This window comes from Humulus lupulus, chromosome X, assembly GCF_963169125.1.
Source record: "Humulus lupulus chromosome X, drHumLupu1.1, whole genome shotgun sequence".
Lineage (NCBI taxonomy): Eukaryota > Viridiplantae > Streptophyta > Magnoliopsida > Rosales > Cannabaceae > Humulus > Humulus lupulus.
The window spans coordinates 56441446-56459877 of NC_084802.1; the positions used below are offsets into that span (position 1 = coordinate 56441446).

At 32.4% G+C, this 18432-nt stretch overlaps 1 long non-coding RNA gene across 1 annotated transcript; it reads left to right on the forward strand.

The window, feature by feature from the left end:
• The first annotated feature begins 3142 nt into the window (after positions 1–3142).
• Positions 3143–4012, forward strand: LOC133806977 (uncharacterized). The gene is made up of 3 exons (XR_009879097.1): positions 3143–3317; positions 3397–3472; positions 3941–4012. It is a non-coding gene; the product is annotated as an uncharacterized LOC133806977 (long non-coding RNA).
• The last annotated feature ends 14420 nt before the right edge of the window (positions 4013–18432 follow it).

Sequence of the window (18432 nt, forward strand, 5' to 3'; positions counted from 1 at the left end):
AGACTTTTCTCCGCGGTTTTATTGAAAAAACCGCGAGAAAAGTATTGTAATTTTTCAAAACTTTGACGAAGCATAACTTTGTGCTCAGTTGTCCGTTTTTGGTGTTTTTTTTTAACTTTGGTATTTTTTCGAGATCTATCTAGCTGCATACAAAGAAAACCTGAAAAAAAAAAAAAAAAAAAAACCAAAACTTTCAGGTTTTGTCACCGAAAAATTTGAAGAAAAAAAATTCAGCAACCAAATTAATGATTTATGAAAAACCTCTCAAAATTTTGATTTCTATTTGTCGATTTCACACAAAATAAACTCTAAAAATAATGATGAAAAAAAACAAAAAACTATACAAACAAAGATATATAGATTATTACCTATTTTGAAGCTGAAGAACACAATGTATGCCCAAAAATACAGTGAAAATGGACAATTTTTCGACCAAATCCTAACCATTTTTACTACCAAAAACCTGAAAATAGACAAATATCAAGCATCAACTTCAGTTTTTAACTAAGATTTAGCTAAAAATGATGAAAAAAAAATAGTAAGATTAAGGTTGAAAGACATACCGCCGATTTTGAAGAAGTTTTTCGCGAAATGAAGTAGGTTTACGAACCTTGTGGGGAAGAATGAGTTTATATATAGGTCTGGAACCTTTTCTCCGCGGTTTTCTTAAGAAAACCCCAGAGAAATAAAGACTTTTCTCTGCAGTTTTATTGAAAAAAGCGCAGAGAAAAGTATTGTAATTTTTCAAAACTTTTACCAAGCATAACTTTGTAAAATTACAATACTTTTCTCTGCGGTTTTTTCAACAAAACCGCAGAGAAAAGTCTTTATTTTTCAGCGGTTTTCTTAAAAAACCGCGGAGAAAAGTAGTGCAACTTTTCTCTGCGTTTTTTTTTAAGAAAACCGCAGAGAAAAAGTTTTCACTTCTCACCTTTCCTACTTTATATTGCGTTTTTTAAAAAACCGCAGTAACAAAGTTCCTAAGTGTCATTCAATCCTTTTCTCTGCACTTTTTATTTTAGATTGAAAAAAAAAGCGCAAAGAAACCCTATATTTGTAGTAGTGGAGAGAGGGAAGAGAGAAGTGAGAAGTGATAAGAGAAAAGAAGGAATAGATGAATGTATTTTTGGTAGAGTGTCAAAAAGTAGCATTATTTTGAAATCTTTAATATGCCTAGCATATATTTTAATTAATACCCATATTAAGCATAGATGTGAAATTTCCCTTTTAATAATATCTTTAATTTTTGTTATAATATTTTTTTTTATTATAGGTTAATTTAAATGATAGATATATGTATATATATAATTTATTTGTGTATAATTAGTTGTCAAAAATTTATACTTATTAACATTACCTTATGTTCTTTTGAAATTTAAAAATAAATTACATATTTATACTTACACAAGGGTTGAGATAAATGAAGTACCTGAAGAATTGCACAATATTCATGGATTTGATATCATATGTCTACTTATTTTTATTAACTCTTGCACTTAATTTGTAGGAGATATACTCATTTTTGTTGCTCTAAGTATACAGTTACAATCTTTAATTTTATCTTAGTTAAGATTCATAATTTTTTTGCATAAGTTTAATTCTAAAATCCATTCTTAAAATGTTATTGCGATATCTATTATGGGAATTGTTATATATGTTTGTATATAAAAAAATAGAATTGTATTTTGGGAATACAGTTTTAAGAGGAAAAGGAAAAAAAAAACAACAGTTTTTAACTATAATAGAGGTCAGTTAATTGGTAGCTAACATCTAGTGCTACTACACCACACGTCAATCACCAAGAAAATGACATCCCAAATGCGTCAAAACTGCTTATTTTGATACTTTTTAGATGTCATTTGTGAAACAATTGATGTTTGGTGTCTTACACCACGCGTCAGTTTGGCACCAATTGACGTATGATTGTTTTTCAATGGACATCACTACATGGGGCCTCGGTTTACGACCGAAGTGTGAATGTTTGTACATCGGTAAAAAAATGACATCCCATACATTTTTTATAGTAGTGATTGTCACAAATATAATTTTACTCACAATTTATTTATGTATAATGATAAAATTTGTTGTGACAAAAAATATATTTAGCACAACAAATTATATATTTTGTGAATAATACATTTAAATATGAATACTTTAAGATAATTATGTTGAGATTTTGAGAAATAAATTCTTTATTTTTAATTGAAAATTGTGTTGTGACCAAAGACAAAAAATTTCATAGTAAGAGAAGGATCGTTATCTTGTTTAGGAATTGGCCCATACCATGAAATTTGTAATATATAAACAATGATTGAAGATTATATATATATATATATATAAAAGTAAAAACCTAAGGTTTCATTCAATAATAAAACGAACCAAGTCCAATACAACGCTCTTTGATAAGCCACAAACGATAAATCACTGCTCCAAAGAGTGAGTGTTGTAGCACTCACATTATTTTGATATAATATAGCCAATAATCACATGATTGCATTGCATTACATATCATACAATATGTATAATTTGAGCATATGCATATTCTTATAAGTGTTTTCATGTATAAGTATAAAAGTTGTCTATGTGATGTATATATGTATGCTCAATATTATTAACCTTGTGGCATTTGAGTTGTCTTTTATGGGTGTTTGATGTGCTCAAGATATAAGAAATGATGAAAAATTTGGACAAGGCATGAAATCAAGTGAGAAAAGTGAGATATAGAAGGCAAAAGATGTTAAGTGGTGAAAAATAGTACAATGTCGATTACTAGTATTTCGGGGTAAAATTGAGTATTAGTGGATTTACCAAATATAATTGAGGTATGATTAAGGTCTCATTGATGAAGTAAAAATAGTTTTAGAACCATTTGATCAATTATTGATGGGAGGTATACATAATCAGTGGTATTGATGCAAAGTCAAAACGAGCTTAGCATAAGTGCGCTACGCTCGATCGGGTAAGCATAACTATTGGGTATGAACTCATATGGACCTAAGGTTTGGTGTGAGTGTTTTACACATAATGATAATAGGCCTAGCAAATTATTAAGTCGAAATTATTGAAATGATAAGGTTTTCATAAGTGAAAAGGTGAAATGATGAGATGAAAGGTGTCAAATTTTGATACAATAAGGCCAAATCATTGAAAATAAAGAATTTTCATCAACCTTATCACTTTGCACGACCAAGACTCTGAAAAACAGAGAGAAAAGAAAACCAAAAACCATTTCTTGGCTGGTTTGAAGAGATTCTAAGGAGATCCAAGTGAAATCAAAGCCAAAGAAGTGGATTAAGCTTAGTTTTGGTCTTTTTATGGTAAGTTCTTGTACTTGGAAGTTAAACCATGTTTTTGAATTTTTCTGAGAGCTTATCTATGGTGTTTTATCTTTTTAAGATATTTCTTGGTGGTTTCCAAGTGGTTTGAGGTTTAGAAAAGCTTGAAGATATTATTTTCGCCGAAAAGTTGCTCGGTAAGTGAAATTTTGTGTTTTATGAGGTTTTTGGGGTTCTTGGAGTACAAGATGATTTTTGGTTATTTTATTGAGTTTATAAGAGTATAGATATGTTTATAATTGTTTAAATAGACGTGGAGACTCATTTAATTTAGGTGATGATCTTGGAAATTAGAATTTTATCAAAATCGGTATATGATAACTTTGTGATGAATTATGTTGGTAATTGGGATATATGGTTATGGCAGGTTATTTGATGTTGATTACTGATTGATTTTGATATTTGGGGATAGCTAAAATTAAGGGGAAACTTTGTCAAAATTTCTCTAAGTGTCTAAGATAAATCTAACGCTCGATCTAGGTAATTTAAGGCATTTTAGGCATGATTTGGGTATGAAAGTTGATATGATGTTTTATGGGTATTTTTAAATGATAATTCAATGTCTTACTGCCATCATTATGATGAGAAATCCATGCCATTGTCAGGATAAGCACATCAACACCTAAGACACCACTTGTTACACGGTGAAATATATTTTGGACAAAAGGTAAGTAAAGTACTCAACTGCAACACAAGAATTATATGTTATGTGAAAGTATACATTATACGAATATTTTGTGAGTAAGTGGTATTAACATACATTGACACCTCATCATAAATTTTTAGGCATGACATAATAGTGATATGGTGAATTATTGTATGATATAAGACCATGCATAATATTATGATGATTAATTATATGATGCCTTAGCAAGTTTTATGCAACATGAAAGCAAGTTGTAATAAGAAGTTTAAGTTCAGCGCTACTGTTTTGAAAAGGCAAATGAAAGTGTTAATAAGTGTAAACGGAGGCCTATAGTAGGCTTATAGTGGCAGCCCAATAATTTGGGCTAGGTTTTAGTGAACCAATTATATTGTTTGCCATGTTTTCGTTTTTATTTCTCCTCCACATGAGTTATTGTTATATGTATTGACACCACAGTGTGTGGCCGCCTTAACTCTTGAGCCTGACGGGGCAACGATGGAATAAGGTTTTTAATGTGCCCTACTGTGGTGATGGCTAGCCGAAGGAGAACCCATGGGATTTTATATTATATGTGTAACAAGCCCTGCAGGCATTGACCAATTCAAATAGTGTGCACAATATTAAGGGGCCCAAAAATTAAAAATGAAAGTTGTGTATGTCCTTTGACATTGAGTAATCATTAGCATTGCATGCATTACTTTGCTTACTGAGCTTTAGGCTCACAGTTGTCTTGTGTTGCATGTAGAGAAAGAAATGAGTGAATGACATAAGGAGAACTGAAGCATGGTCCTGACCCTGATTTGTACATATGAACACATCGACCTTTTGTGGGTTATTTCAGTTTACCAATGTGATATTTGTAATAAAGTGTGAAGTTATGTTTTGAAAACAAATTGGGTTATTTAATACTTATGTATAATATGTTTGAGACACACTTTATGTTTAATGTAAATAATGTGAAATAAGTTTAAAAAAAAAAAAAATGTCCAGACTTCCATAGTAATAAATTATGATATAGTTTTAAAACGTAACACCTCAGATATGGTTTTTAACTAAAATAAGTGAGGGTGTTACAAGTGTAACATCTCAAATTACCTAATAAGGTTTAGGGCCTTGATTAAGGGGCCAGGTAGACAAGTTATGGAATTATATGTTTATGTGAGATATATTCGTGTGTAACTATGTGGTTATGTGAGCTATATGATAATATGACTAGATATGCATGTGTTAGGTGTATTAAATATGCATGTGAGCCCGTATCTTATTAGAAGGAAAATTTTTGTAATTTGTCTCGTTATGGGCATAATTGTATATATGTGCATATATGTGAGAGACCCCATTATTATGTGGGTTTATTTGGGTTACTTGGCACGAGATGATCCTAGGGAGCAAGTTAGTGGGAAAGTCACAACGTTACCCAATACCCGACTCGGAGCGAGTCAAGGGGTATTTTGGGTAATTGATACACTATCGGGTTATCGGGTAGCAAGAATGAATAATTGATGATATATTTGGAATTAGTGAGATTAGGAGAGAATATCGAGGATTTTGACCATTTTCCCCTCAGGGACATTTTTGGTACCCTAAGCCTCGAGATTAGCTTAAGTTACTTGAACCTTAAGAAAACAAAAACAAAACACTCAAACACTTTTATCAGCTCACCCAACCGACTCTCTCTCTCTCCCTCACTCTCTCTCACATTTTTTATTGAATTCCTTGAGAAAACTAAACAGATTTTTGGCTGAAAAGCTTGGGAATTGAAGGCCTGAACTTGGGATTGGATTAGCTACAGCTAGGAGGACTGGAATCATAATTGAGGTAAGCTTTAGACTCTGTCTTCCATTGAATTTTTGTTAAGGTTTCTTAATGTTCTTGAGCTTTGTGGCTCAAGTATTGAATGGTGAGTTTTGATGGGTTTTAATCAAGTTTTAGGTTGGGTTTTGTTGCTAGGAAAATGTTGAATCTGTTCTGGGGATTGAATTGTGGTTGAGTTTGGCTGAAGAAAAACCAAAGAATTCTGGGTTCCTAGGGTCGGGTCGCGGCCCTCTTGAACCCAGAGGTCAGGGGAGGTTTCTGATGTGAGGTCGCGGCGCGGCGCATGTTAGGCTACGCTGCAGTGCGTGTTCAGAGAGAAGGGAGGCTGGGGCCTCTGACTTGGGCGGGTCACGGCTCACATGCTTGGGTCTGCGACACTTAAAGGGTTTTGAGCCATGGGAGGGATTTTGAGTGCAGGAACTCAACCCTAAGGGCACGGGATCGATCCTACTACCCATTTAGTGGAATTCTACGTCCCGGAGGCTAGGACTTGGTCCGGAAGCCTTTATTTGCTCGTTATTAACGAGATCCTATATTATGGTTGTGACTAGGTTATCGCTAGGAGCTCAGAACCAGGATCGTGCTCGAGGGTCATTCTTATTATTACGATGTACTTGGATCTGAGGTAAGAAAACTGCATCCAGTACGTGGTATATGTGATTAGGGCTTGGCCTGGTTGTTGATTATAACAATGAATAGGGCTCGGGTCCCTGTGAATGAACGTGATTGAGTTATGTTTGCGCTTGTTGATTTAACATACTTGAATATTTTGTTTTTTGGTTAAGTGTTATATGATTGTTCGCATGGTTTGCGTAGCTAGGGCTCAGACCCGTTAAAGAACATGGTTATTACTATATTTGCATTTAATTGATGATATTATATGATTAATATGTATGCATACTTGTATTGTCTGAAGTAGCTTATCTATATCTATATCTGTATTTAAATATTTGGCTCAGGGCTTGACTTATTAGTCAAGGGTCGCAATAGCGCGTTGCGCGCTGGTCAAAAGGCTTAGGCCCAATCAGAAATGTACTATTACGTTGCCCGACCCTATGGTCATTGAAAAATTAAAGCGCCAGGTACGCTGGACTAACTCTATGGCTAGTTTCTCAGAGCTAAGGGCCAAGACCCCAGGTGACTCTATGGTCACATAGCTAGGGCATAGGGCCCGGGGTTGATTCTATGGTCAACTATTCAGGGCATTGGGCTTCGGAATGATCCAATGATCATGTATTTGTAATTGTATGCATTCATGAGTAGATTATTACTGCTGGTCATGCTAGATATGTATTTAGAACTTGTATTTACTGTTCTTGCACATGTTTAACTTTTCTTGTTGAGCCTTGGCTCATGGGTGCTATGTGGTGCAGGTAAGGGGAAAGGAAAGCTTGACCAGCCATGAGTTGGAGAGCTTCGGTGGCGGCGTGTATATATGCGGATGCTCATCCACCACAGCCGAGGGTTTCTCAGAGGAACTAGGGTTGTATCTCTTATTTTGCTGCTTAGGTCGGCCGGTTGTAACTTTTGATGTATATACACCATTTTAAACGATTGTTTGTAATATGTTGGCATTCCATGTATGTATGAAACTTTTAAATGAAAAGTCAACAATTCTTTTGACCAAATTTTTTAATCCTAACCCTTGACGTTAACCTTAGTTGCACGTTTATAACCAAATGACTTGATTAGCAAGTCTGACAAAATATAAAATACACAGTGTAACAATCCTGGATTAGGATGACGTTACAATGAGCAAGTGACAACAAAAGCCTATAGATTGGGGCATACAAGCCAAAGCTTTCATACAAGGGAAATTCCAAAAAGGAAATAAAAAACCAAAATACAACAACATAATTATAAATAACATTACAGGATATCTAAAATATTAAACAAAAATAACTAAAGGACATCCAAAACAAACATAGAGGAAAGTCTTTGTAACAATGACCCATCCACCCATCAAACCAGAGGGAGCCCCAACTAAGCTCAAATGGAAGACCCCTCCACCATCGACAAGCCTTCTAACCCCATATTAAAAAATTGTCGTAGTTTAGAGCCACACCTTGAACAGTTGGAACCAGATCTATCCAATCTCATCTAGCCAAACCTATAACCCGCTACACTATAGCTGTCGGAATCCATGGCAGTTACCCTACATCAGACCAATAAGTTGCATAAGAGAGCCACTGCTAGCAAGTCAAAAATGGAGATCCACCGTTGAAAAAGTGACCAGCCAACACAAGAAAGAAACTCTCCATCTGCCACCTACAAAACCATCATCCCCTCAGCCAGAGCACGACCCCTAACAGAGAAAATAAAGAGAAAAAGATGAAATCCTAAACCTAGGAGAAAGGAGAACACTCGGGTGGAGAGAGAGAATCTTGTCCATATTATGAATCTCGATTAAAGATTATTAACTAACAAATTTTATGTTTATGTATTATTTCATTTCCATGTATAAAGCTTTCATTTTATGAATGAAGGGAACTAGTCTTGTGATGGGACATGAGATCCATATATAAATAAATAAGTTAAAAGGGAGAGAAAATAAATAGCAAAGTAAACCACAAACTTATATCAATTTTTTTTTAAAAAAAAAAATTTGTCAAACCTTTTTCTTTACTTAATGAAGTTTTATTTCTACATCATTACAATTCAATTATGGGCATTAGTGAGAAAGTTTCTTACTTACAAAGGTAAAACTAGTTTTGGTTTGTTGAAATCATGCTTTGTATAAGTTTTTATGAGTTACCAAGTTTGGAGTATCAAAATTATTGAATTGTGGTATTTTTGGCCATCTCTTTACGTTGTCAACCATTTTGAACTGTGGAACCAGTTCTCAACCTTAGCAGCACCACAATATTGCGTTATTTTTCACTACGATGCCAAGGCTTGATGCTCTTCAAAATTGTTTCCAGCATTGTGCCAGAACAAGCTTTCTCTATCACTGTAGTCTTTGCTCTAGGCCTAATAATTCGCGTTGTAGTCAACATCGTTCCTCGTCGCATTCTCATTCGCATTGTAGTCAATCTCGCTATGATGCTAGTTTGTTATTTGGTAGCTATGCCTATAAAAGGCTCAATTAATGTATTTTTTAGAGATAAAATTTTGAGAAAATTGTCTTGTGAAATGTAACTTGAGAGTCTAGAAGAGAGATAGTGTGAAGGGTTTTGAGAGTGTGATCTCAAAGGAAAATTTCTAGTTGGGAATATCGTTGGTAAGGGTTTGGAAATATTTAAACAAGGATGTGTTAATTTGGCTATGACAATTTAAATTGATCTTCAAGATAGTACAAGGGACTTCTTAAAAAGAATTTAACGAGAAAGTAAGCATCGATTATTTTTAACCTTCTAAACTATTTATATATATATATGTATATGCCAATGATATTGTTTAGTTAACTACGTGATGAGCTCATATGAATATAGTTAGGTAAATAAAATTTGTACATTTAAGTCTTATTTATTACATCTCATTTAAACAATTTAGATTATTGACCACTGTGTATAGTTAACTATGCAATATTCTTATCATACATATATATATATTTATATATATATTAGGTACAAATAACGTGCAATATGCACATTTGTTTAGTTTTATTTATAGAATTTATTAATTATTTTTATTAAATTTATATTAATATCATATAAATTTTAAATAAATATCCTATTTTAATTAAATAATTTATTTATTTTTGTTTAAGTTTATGTTTGTTCTAACTTTTGAATTTGAAAGTGAAAAAAGAGATTATATATTATATGTTTAATGTAATATTAAATATTATTATACTTAGATTTTAAATTTAATAAGTTTTTTGCTAGTTTAGAAAAAACAATTTGTTGCTAATTCACAGTAGATTATATTATATGTTTAATATGATATTATTCTAATAAGTGAGTTTAAGTTTAATTAAATTTTATTTAAGTTATAAAACGTATGATTTTATTATTTTTAAATAATTATCATTGTAAAATATCTAAAAAATATCATATTTTAATTTGTTTAATTATTTATTATTTTTAAATAATTATCATTGTAAAATATCTCAAAAATATCATATTTTAATTTATTTTATTATTTATTATTTTTAAATAATTATCATTGTAAAATATCTAAAAAATATCATACTTTAATTTTTTATTTTATTTTATTTAAGTTTAAGTGTTTACAAACTACAGTTAAATATAAAAATATTCTGTTAAATATAAGAATATTCCGTTAAAGTTAACATTAAAAAAATAAAAAAACCGTTAAAACCAATAATTTCTGTTATCTACATACTTATTATATAGAAGATATATATATATATTTATATATATATGTGGCACTCTTAATGATTACTATCCATAGATGATTACTTTAATATTAATTATTGGATTAAGATCAATAGTTCATATTTATAATTTTTAAATAATATTTCTAAAAATAAAGTTTGACTTTTTTAAACTTTTAGAAGAGCTACCTGATGACATAACAACCACATATTTATTAAGTACAGAATAAAGAAAATCTTATTTAATATTTGTTCTTCATTCCTGATTCATTCCTTTTATTCATTCCATGAGAAAAAAATCATTTTGGAATTAATGGGAATAATTAATGTGACCATGATCTCTCCAACTAATGTTTATTGCCTGATTAATCTAAAAAATTTGAAATTATTGTTTTCATATATTTTATTTATTTATTTTCGTCATCATTATAATCATTACTCATCAAAAACTTGTTTAGTAATTTATGGTAACCATCTATGAGTAATAACCATTGAGAAGTTTTCCATATATATATGTATGTATATCTTCTATATAAAAAGTGTATAAATAACGGAAATTCTTGGTTTCAACGGTTTTTTATTTTTTCCGTTAATTTTAACGGAATATATTATTATATTTAACAGAGTATTATTATATTTAACGGTAGATTGTAAACATGACTTAAACTTAAATAAAATTAAATAAATGAATAATTAAACAAATTAAAATAATATATTTTTGAGATATTTTATAATGATAATTATTTAATAATAATAAAATCATATATTTTATAACTTAAATAAAATTTAATTAAACTTAAACTTAATATTATATTAAACATATAATATATAATATTTTATTGCCACCGGAAAATTAAAAAACTAGAACAAATATAAACTTAAACAATAAAAATAATAATTAAAATATGATATTTTAAAGATATTTTATAATAATTTAAATAATTAAATCATATTTATTTAAAAATAATCAATGCGTACATATCATTTTTTTATCTTATAAATTTGTGCGGTAGTTTGTTTTTTTATCAAGTGATTGAAACTCTTTTTCTTCATCAAATTCACCAAATGTCATTATGAGATACATTATAAATTAAAAATAGTTGATAAATATATACTACTGTCTACGCTATGATGACTTTTTCTATTATTATTTTATTTCTATTATTAATTTCTTTTTAGATATTATTGTATTTTATATATATGTAGCCATGTAAATATATATATCAACGTTGTGTTTAGATGTCATATATGTAGAGATTATTGATATAAATAATTATATATACTATATAACTATAATTAATTATATTATATATATATTTAAATAACAATAAATTAGTTTTTATTAAAATTATAGACAATATTTATAATTTTAAAACTAAACAAACTGCATATTTTTACCTAATATATGTATAAGTGTGTGTCAATATTTAATAAGAATATTATGTCATAATTCTCTAATTTCATTTTTATCTCAAAACCATTACGATATCACGGCATATTTCCTTTCCAAAATACGGACAACCTTGCTCTCTCTATCCTCTGTATTCTCTACAATCATTTTCTTTTCTTTCTACAAAAACAATTAGGTTATCATTCCCAATACCCAAAATCCTCTTATCATGATCACCATCCATAACTCCATCATACCTACTTCTACCAATTATATCTTTTTAGAAACTTCAGTTGGAATAGCCATTCTAATTTCACTATGTTTGCAAAATTTTATTGATTGATCTTATTATAAATTTAATAAATGTGTGAAAAATCAAACAAAAGGATGGCAATAAAGCCACCCGATTCTAAAACAACCCAAAGACAATTATTGAAAGAAAAAAACTACAAAAAAATTTAGTTTCACAACAAAAAAGATGAAATGCCACCCTACATCATCAACCACTTGTCTAAGTTTAATAATCATTGGATCAAACGATAGAGAAGTGCAACCCAAGTAAAGGGATATCATATCTTGTTTTTCATAATTTTATACATGAAACATATACTGTACAGTAGTTATAATATTGCAAAAAAACAAAAATAAAAATAAAATAAAAAATAGAGTAGTTTTAACTTAAAAGTTTAGATTTCATTCCTATAGTTTGCTGAATATGGGGATCCAACTAGGTAGCGTATATGAATTAGGGATTAGGTGAGATTTACACATTTATCATATTTTTAGATATATGAAATGTTTGTTTGTCTTCACCATTCGGCAGCACCTATAGTGCTCATTCACTGACATATTAATTTAATGAGCATGGAGCCACCCACTTGCAAAGCCTATTTTTCATGAAATACTACTACTACCAATAATAATGATAATAATAATAATAATAATAATAATAATAAAACATTATCACGTTTTGTGAGTGGGACGAAGTGTGGGACAACCATTCTGTAAGAGTTTGAATTTTACTTGATTGCTCAATATATAAACCTCTTAATTAACTTAAGAGTAATTTTTTTTTTCTAATATTAATTTTTATGTTTTAGTTGTAAATACTCCAATATGTCCTCGCCATGTATTGAGTGTTTAAGTTGGCAAATGGTCATATGAAACACGTACCTTTAAGATCCAAAAAGCGTTAGGAAAAAGGAAAAGATGTAGAAATGACTAATGAAATATCTTTCTCTTTTGTAGGAGAGAGAACTCTATCAACGATACCCTCGAAAAAGAAAAAGAAAAAAACAAACAAACTATCAACGAATCTGAATCGACAAGGAATTTTAACGTTGACATTCTATCCAAGATTACATTCATGTAATAATAATAATAATAATAGTAGGTTTATTTGTGTCGCAGGTTTTTAAATTATACATGTTTTGGCAAATTGATTCTCCAATTTTGATTTTCTTCGCACTGTTAATCCCCCACCGTAAATTAACCATTTTATGTTACTTTAGGGACCAATTTGCAATAAAAAAAATTTGGGAACCAACTTGCCAAAATAGGACATGACCCAATTTTTATTGTATTGGTACGACACACTCCAATTTCACATGCATGGATAAGTCATAACCCAATTTTTTTACATGACAGATTTAATTATAGTTACAACCCTCATGTACGTTTTTGGAAAATTCTAGATAATTTAGTATGCTGAAAATATGGTTGAATGTTTTTTTTGCTCATCTGGTGGTTTAGAATATCATGAATTCAGTTTTCAGTACACCAAACTATCCGTAATTTCCCGAAAACATCCAGGAGGGTCTTCGTAACTACAACAAACATCGTTATGTAAACAAATTGGATCATGACTTATCCAATTTTTGTTGTACTGGTACGATACACTCCAGTTTCACACACATGGATTGACCGTGTAGTTACAACAACCCTTTGTACATTTTCTAGAAATTCTAGATAATTTAGTGTGTTGAAACCAAGATTGTTCTTTTTTTTTTGCGCGTGTGGTGGTTTGGAATATTCGGAACTCAGCTTTTTGACAGAATCCCCACAAAACTATCCATTTTTATATCCATTGTTTGTACACTCCTTTATTTTATTTATACTAAAAAAATAAAAATTACTTTGAAATATATTTTTTAATAAATTTTTGTTGTACTGGTATATCACGCCCCAATTTCACAAATGTGGATAAGTCATGACCCAATTTTTTTACATGACAGTGTTTGTTGTAGTTACAGAAACTCTCTTGGACGTTTTCGAGAAATTATGGATAATTTGGTATACCAAAAACAGGGTTCCTGATATTTCGAACTACCAAGCGAGCAAAAATAAAATAAAATAAAAAAATCAACTATTTTTCACTACATTAAATTATCAAGAATTTCCTAAAAATGTACAGAAGATTTGTCGTAACTATAATGAACATCGTCATGTAAAAAAATGGGTCATGATTTATTTTTGCAAGTTGGTCCCCAAACTTTTGTTGTTGCCAAATTGGTCCCTAAACTAACATAGTAATTATGAATTAACGGTGGGGAACCAAATTGCGACCAATTTACCAAAATGTGTATAGTTTAGGGACCTACAACGCAAATAGTCCAAAATAATATTTTGAATCCCATAATTTTAGTTTTATCCCATTTATTAAAATTAGGAAGAAAATATTTTAGGGATCTTTTCATAACTATATTTTTTTATGAAGTTTTTTCAATTATACATTTTATAAGTTGGCAATTTGGTCTTTAGCAACCTCATATTCAATCTCAACAACCTCTTATGCAATTGGAGCTCTAAGAAACCTCGTGTACAATTAGAGTCTAGCAACCCCATTAAAATCATAGGTTGAATGAGGTTGTTTTGGTTTCTTTGAGGTTGATTTGGTTTCTTTAGATGTTACTGTAGAAATATCTTTGTAAATACATTTTGTACAGCAATTTTAGGTTGTAATTTACAGCTAAGTTAGGTTGTAATTAACAACTATGTTTAGGTTGTATTTTTTTCCTTATTTTTTGTCTAGCTCTTTGTATTCAGCCTATATATAGGCCATACTATTCATCAATAAAATAAGATTAGAAGTATTATTCACACAAATCTACATGGTATCAGAGCCATTAGTAGTCTAAAAATTGGAAACTCTTTCCAATCTTTTCTGCCCTCTTTCAGTAAAAAAATTAGGGTTTTGCACTTTTGAGCTCAACCTTAGAAAATTATTTTAGGGCAATCTTCTACTCTCACCTCCTTCATAGGAAGCTTCCTGCACCTCTGGTCGGCCAAACCCTGAAGTTCGGCACCCAGCAGAGCCGCACGTGAGCCTCACGCGCCGCCTCCATCTCCGGCCCCATCTCCCACACGCGTGGCGCGTGTAGGCGCGACATCACCCCGACGGCGGGCTTTTTTCCGGCAACGTCTTCCTCGGCACTCCTTGCTGCATTTCCTTGTTCTTATCAATGGCTGTTACAGCTAACTCCTCATATACAAGCCAATCTCAAACATATCAGCTTCTCAAATCAATGGCTTCTCCTCAACTTCTCCAATCAGCCAAACCCACTCCTCAATCAGCTGCTCTTGTCACCAATTCCTCTCATAAAGTCCTCTATTTTCAAGACTTGGAAGTTAGACACTTCTCAAAGGAAAAAATCAATGCAACTCCAACACCTCTTGGGCAGTGTATGCAGCAGCCAAATCCATCTTCAACCGAGGCAAATGTCAGCATAATGTGTCATCAAGGTTCTACGTCTCACACATTTACCGCAACCTCCAACAAAGGTACTTGGATTGTTGATTCAGGGGCTTCCGACCACATGACGGGTGATTTATAATTCTTTAGCACCTTCAAACCATGTGCTGAATCCCACACCGTCAGAATTACCGATGGTTCTCTCTCAAAAGTGATAGGGACCGGCTCTGTAACATTATCAGATGAACTTTGCCTTTCATCTGTTCTATTTGTCCCTAAACTAAATTGCAATCTTCTTTCAATAAGAAAACTTACTCGAGATCTGAATTGTGTAACTAAATTCTATCCAAATCTTTGTGAATTTCAGGTTGAGGGCTCGGAGAAGGTGATTGGCAGTGCTGAAATGCATGATGGGCTCTATATTCTCAAGGAATCTCCTAAAAGTAAACAAGTTCACAAATCCAGTTGTGGTAATCATTCCAATTTAGATTATGTTTCCAATTCTGTATCTGTTTCGAATGAAAATCGGTTATGTTGTGGCATTTTCGACTAGGACATCCAAATTTTGGTTATCTTGAAAAACTATTTCCTCAGTTATTTGTCCACAAAAGACCAAAATTCTTTCATTGTGAAGTATGTCAACTTGCTAAGCATACTCGAAACTCTTATCCCAGTCTTCCTTACAAACCTTCACAACCTTTTTCGATGATACATAGTGATATTTGGGACCCTCACGAGTAACTAATATTAATGGATCTAGATGGTTTGTATCATTTATTGATGATCATACTAGGACAACATGGACATTCCTTATGAAAGAAAAATCTGATACTGCTTCTATTTTTAAAAAAATTCATTCCATGATTCAAAATCAATTTCGCCGAAAAATCCAAATCCTAAAAACTGATAATGGAAAGGAATATTTTAACTCCATTCTTGGTCCATACTTGTTAGATCAAGGTATTCTTCATATTAGTTCATGTGTTGATACTCCGCAACAAAATGGAGTGGCTGAGCGAAAAAACAGTAATCTTCTTGAAGTTTCTAGATCCATCATGTTTTCAAATCATGTTCCTAAACAGTTTTGGGGGGAAGCCTTATTCACAGTCACCTATCTCATCAATCGTATGCCTAGCCGTGTACTACAATTCAAAGCTCCCAGAAATCTGTTACTTGCCACATTCCCTCATATCTCAGCTTTCTCCTCCGATCTTCCATTTAAAGTCTTCGGATGTACGACTTTTGTCCATATTTATGATCACAAATGAACCAAACTTGATCCAAAGTCTCACAAGTGTCTCTTCATCGGGTACTCCAACACTCAAAAAGGGTATAAATGTTACTCCCCAATTACAAAAAGGATCTATAACACTATGGATGTCACCTTTTTTGAACATCAATCTTTCTTTCCCAAATCTGGTATTCAGGGGGAGCATTCTCAGGAATATCAGCTTTGGGAAACTCTTCAGGATCATCAAGCTGCATTTCCTCAACCCAATGTTGTGACACATAAACATCAAAGTGCTCAGTCTTTGCCCTCTTTGCCTATCCAACCAGATCAATCAACTGGTCCTTCCTTACCCACTTTTCCTATCCAACCAGATATCAGTCCAGAAAACACACCCAACCCGTCCTTCTCTATAGTCAATCCACTCTCACCTTTCTCCTCAGAAAACCCAAACACTCCTTCAACTTTACCACCACCTCAAACTCAAGCACAATTTGATATAGGTAACAAAGAACTTCGTGTTTATAGTAGGAGAAAAGTTGGAAATATAGAGGTCAACATGCAAGACAAGAACTGCTCAAACACTCATCAAAGCCTTCTCAACTTCGAAAATTATGAAGGTAAGGATTTTGTGGTTCATGAGTTAGTTTCTCCTACTATTGATGATCTCGACCTACCTATTGCTCATCGAAAGGGTGTTAGAACTTGTACCAATCACCCCATTGAAAAGTATGTTGCTTATGGGAAACTAACACCTATGTACCAAGCTTTTGTCTCTTCTCTTGATCTTATTCAGATTCCCACAGACATTTATGAAGCCTTGAAAGATCCAAAATGGAAGACTGCAGTCGATGAAGAAATGAATGCTCTTGAGAAAAATGGTACTTGGGTTCTCACTGAGTTACCTCAAGGAAAACAGACAGTTGGTTGTAAGTGGATTTTCACCGTCAAATATAATTCAGATGGGAGTATCAATAGATTCAAGGCTCGATTAGTTGCCAAGGGATTCACTCAATCATAAGGTGTTGACTATCAGGAGACCTTTGCTCCTGTCGCCAAACTTAATACAGTAAGAGTTTTATTATCACTTGCTGTAAATTGTGAGTGGCATTTATATCAGTTGGATGTGAAGAATGCTTTTTTGAATGGGGATCTCGAAGAAGAAGTCTATATGGAAATTCCACCAGGTATGAAGAAACACTCCAGTGGTCGAGTAGTGTGCAAACTTCTCAAATCTCTTTATGGCTTGAAACAGTCACCTCGAGCATGGTTTGACAAATTTGCAAAGTTAGTTGTCAAACATGGATATACTCAAAGTCAGGCTGATCATACTCTATTTTTTAAGTTTTCTTCAACTGGGAAGCTAGCAATTCTCATTGTCTATGTGGATGACATAATCTTAACTGGAAATGACTTAGGAGAAATTTCAGATCTCAAAAGACTTCTTGCCTCCAAATTTGAAATCAAAGATCTAGGAACCCTCAAATACTTTCTTGGTATGGAAGTAGCCCGATCGAAAGAAGGAATTGTTATATCTCAGCGAAAGTATATCCTAGATCTTCTAAAGGAAACTGGAATGATTGGGAGCAAGCCGGTTGACACTCCCATGGATCCAAACTTGAAAGTTAATCGAAGAGAGGATTCAACTCCAGTAGAGAGGGGGAGCTATCAAAGATTAGTAGGAAAGCTAATCTATCTCTCTCATACCAGACCTGATATCGCCTTCCATGTCAGTGTTGTTAGTCAACATATGCACAGTCCTAGTGAGGAGCACTTGGAAGCTGTGTATCGTATTCTAAGATATTTGAAAATGACACCAGGTCTTGGTTTGCACTTCAAAAAACACAACAACCGAGACTTGGAAGTTTACACAGACTCTAGTTGGGCTGGAGAGCTGACTGACAGACGATCAACTAGTGGTTATTGCACCTATGTATGGGGTAATTTAGTTACTTGGCGTAGTAAAAAGCAGTCTGTGGTCTCAAGGAGTAGTGCAGAGTCAGAATATCGTGCTTTAGCCTTGGGTATTTGTGAAGGGATGTGGATCA